Source organism: Ciconia boyciana, chromosome 1, assembly GCF_034638445.1.
Source record: "Ciconia boyciana chromosome 1, ASM3463844v1, whole genome shotgun sequence".
NCBI lineage: Eukaryota > Metazoa > Chordata > Aves > Ciconiiformes > Ciconiidae > Ciconia > Ciconia boyciana.
In genome coordinates this window covers 135,787,483-135,791,762 of record NC_132934.1, presented here as the reverse complement: position 1 = coordinate 135,791,762, position 4,280 = coordinate 135,787,483, and positions in this window count along the sequence as shown.

Genomic DNA, 4,280 nt, shown 5'->3' with positions numbered 1-4,280 from the left:
CCCTGCCCCACCCCAAGCCTCCACCTGCTGCTCCACTATCTGTCCCTGCTTTGCTCTCTAACCAGCCACCATACCAGCTGCCCAGGCCCATGCCTGCTGCCCCACCACCTCCACCAGCTGACAAGGCCCCTGCCTGCCCTCCCCAGCCAGATGCTGGGCCACCCTTCCCTGCTTCACACCCTACTATGGCTCGGCTCGCACCCCCACCAAGCCCCTGTCTGCCACCACGCCGGATGCCCCAGTCCTTGCTTTCCACCCCAATAGCTTCACAGAACCCTGCCAACTGCCTTACCTGCTGCCCAGGACCATGTTACTCTCCCCACCAGCTGCCCAAGCCTCTGCTTAGGGCTGCACAAGGCCTTTGCCCCCTCAGAGCCCCTGCCTGCTGCAGGCAGCTGCTCCTGTAGCTACCTGTTCTTCTGTCCCGTCTCCCCAGCCCTACCCCGCTCCCTGCTGTCCTGCCTTCCCCACCAGACCTGTCACTACCCCTGCTCTCTCCCAGCCCACCCACCCCACCCTATCATCTTGTCCTGGTCCCTCTACATCTACCCCCACCACCCCCAGCCTACACCTGCTGGGTCGCATTGTTGAGGATATGGAGCCAAGCCATAGTGGCAAGCACTTCCCAACACATTTGCTTACTTCATCTGGGTGGAGGACATGCTTCTACTTGGTCGGGAGTCAGGAGCTCCACCTTGCCGGCATTTCTGAGGCGGGAGCCGTGCTTCCAATGTGGCTGTTTCCCCAGCCACCATAGCTTAGTCACGTTCTTCTCCAAACTTGTCCTGTCACAACTGCTGTCCCTTTCCCTCTTAGTTTTCCAGCTGCTCACTCTTCTGAAGATAAAGGTTACCAAGAGGGAAGGAGCCAGAGTACCCTGCAGCTTGCATGCTGCATTACAGCCTACCACTAGAAAATGCTCATCAGTGAGCATCACATCCAAACCACTTTGCCAGAGAAGGAAACAGAAGAAGCAGCTAATGCTAAGGAAAGTACCTCTAGCCTCCAGGATGTCCTGGCCCCTTTTGCTTGTCCCTTGCTGAGTATGGTTCTGATAAACTGTCTCACAACAGCCCTCTTTCTGAAAGACAGGATGGTTTCTAAGACTTTAAAGATCTGTTATGTATCTGTTTTATATTTGTCACTGTGTTACGGAAAGCAAAGAAAATGCAAATATTCTCAGTACAAGCACAACTATTCAGAACACAAGACACAAATTTCAAGTGTGGAAAAATAATCAAAGATCCCTAGATCCTTCATGACTCTTCAAATCCTACGGAACAAATGTTTACAGCTAATTCCATATGGCCTTTTATTTTCTTCCAGGGAGAAATTAGATTACACAGTTGAAGGAATTGAGCTCCATCCAGCAAAGAGGGAGGATACCACACCTCGCAATTCTCTGGGTAGGCAGAAATTTGCACACAGCACAGGTCACTCTGCACTTTCTGCACCGAAGGATCATCCCTTCAGCACAATGGAGTGGTTAGTGCAAGCACATGCTGACTCAGCACAAAAGAGTCTGCTCACAGGGGAAGGGCAGCCTGGGGAGCGAAAAAGCAGTGCAACACAAACATGTTTTATTCCTGGAACTGTAACCTCGTTTAAAAAAAGAGAAAAAAGTTGAACATTTCATTTGGCATAATTTCAGCTGTTGTAATCTCTTTTCCACAAGAGGAAAAAGGAAAGCATTGTGCAGTGGATCTGGACAGGAAGTAGTTTCGCTGTCAAGATTTTTTTTGGAGTTTGAAATTGTTTTCTATCTCAAATTGTAATGAGAAGTCAAAATCTGGAAAACATTTTTTTAAACTGGAGCCAGAGCACTCCAGTAATGAAGTGGCTTATATATGCTGCAATGTAAGCAGCTGCTCCCTCAAAGGCTGAATACACAGTATTCTGTTTCAGGGAAACCAAGGGATGTAACAATTTTACAGGCTTTTTCAAGTCTTATAAGTGTTTCTCTTAACCTATACCTTTAACCTTCTATTGCACCCTTAGAACTAGGTCATGTGCTTGCCACAGGTCCACAGACAACAAGGCAGAAGGAATGCTGTTAGATCACAAGGTGATCCAGTATGTCATTTACTATGCAAGGACATATCCAGAGACATCAAGTTCATAAATTTAACAGAATACTGTTTTCAGCTAATTACTTTAGAAAGAAGAGTATGTGTTTTTTCCCATATCAAGAAAACAAAATTTTAACTGTTATAGATATTTATAATTAAGTTTAATAAATCTTGTAGGCATTTACTATTTATTTCATAATTTGTATTTGATATATTTAATATATCTTCCTATATTTTTTAATACTGTTTATTAACAAATAGGTGTTGCAAGGTACAGTTTATAGAACATAAGGTTCTAATATTTAAATGAAATTACATATTGTGATAAATCCTTTTGTCTCTACTCATTTCTTGGTGTGCACCCATGGCACAACTTTGTCAAACCCGGAGGCTGTTTTGTTAGTGTTTCTACAAGTAGCAATGGAAGTACTTGGCCTTTTTTCTAAGCAAGCCACACGAAGTGTAGACTGCAGTCACTCCATGTGGCTTCAGCTGATATTCTCTGGGCTCTCAGTGGTCACAGTGTTAGAGCTGATGTGCATTAGAAACCTAGTCTCACATGAGCAATGTTATCAGTCCTGGCAGTTCAGGTAATTGCTCAGGTTAATTCAAGCAGCAGCTAGTTAAGAAATTTTGTAAAGATCACACAGTGACAACCTCAGAAAAAGGACCTGCAAATAATGCTTTAAAATAAAGTAGCTGAAATTCCATCTCACACATCCTTTTTTCTGGCCTCCAGTACCCTTGTGAGCTCCATGAACTTCAGTGGGTTGCAGCTAAAGATCAGATGTTGCCCAGTGTAAGGAAACAAAACCACATGCTGTTACAGAAAGCAGGAGTTTTTACTGCTCTGCTGTGGGAATAACAAGTTTTTTACATTTTCTATCAAACCTAATATTTTAATTGCAAAGACAGCTTCTCTAAGCTATGTCGAACTAACTCCTAACTTCATGCTAGTTACTCCAACAGTCAGTCAGAGCAAATACCTACCCTGTAATGCCTGAAAAATTTCCTAAAGTGGGGCGGATACTCCTCCTTTCCCCCACATCAGAGCAGACATCTCAATAGAAAGATTTCAGCCCAACTCTTCCTTTATCTACCCCAAGCTCATATCCCCTTTAGATGTCATGTCATGTCATGGCAAGGTTGCCTTTAAGCTGACTCACCAGTGGCACCAACATACACTGGTCTGTCTAAAAGGGAGTTGGTGGAAGGTGTAAGTAGGCATCCTGTCCACAGGGAAGGTAGCCAGATACCCATGGTGGAGTAATGGGTAAAGCCCCCCTTTTCCTCTTCAGACTGTTCTACTAGATATTTGTTACTTTCTGGGTTCCGGTAGGATTCAGTGGATAGATCGAGTGGGTGTGATGAGTGTCATGCAAATTTTGTCTCTCTGCTGGGCTCTCTGTAGCGAACAGGGACATAACAAGGTGGGTAGCTTAGCACAACACCTCCCTTTGGAGCTCCAGACTGTACAAGGCAAAGGACGTGACCTACTTTCTTCACATTTGGGTAAGATAACCTGAAACCATACTAAACTTTGTAGAAATATGATGGATCTCGTCCTTCTTGGCATTTTCTACTGCATGATTATCAAGGCTAAGAAAAAATATATAGATAGAAGTATATATGTGTATATATATGCAGTGCAAGAACATTTTTACTTTTTGATCTTTTCTACATGTCACTGTTCCATACACATGCATTTGTTTCAGTTGAAAGAAAGAAATGGGAAATTTCCAGTTCAGGGAACACATTTGTCAGCACTAGCTGTGTTTTTCTGGTCTGTAAATAGAAGGGTTTTCTTTTTTGTTGTCTTTCTCCATGCTGCTGTAATGACTTCACCGTTATGCTGCAGATGTAATACATTTGCGCATAAAGCAGGCTGTGCTCTTTGCCAGAAAGGGTGCATGGCTTTAAAAGGAGAGATCCTCAGACAATGAAGTAACAGAGACACCTTGTTTAGAACTACAGTATATCTGTAGCTAATTTTTTTATACTATGCTTGTTTTTACTGAGTGAATAAACAACCTCATTTGTTTAAGCAGTATTAAAGATATGTTTTGTAACCATATATTACTATAAAATTTTATAAAACATATAGAGGACAATGACTTAATATATTCATTATTACAGTATCTGTGGTTGGTGTTGTTACATTTATTAATAGTAGTAATAAAAGTAACTTTGATGTTCTTTTAGGGAAATATA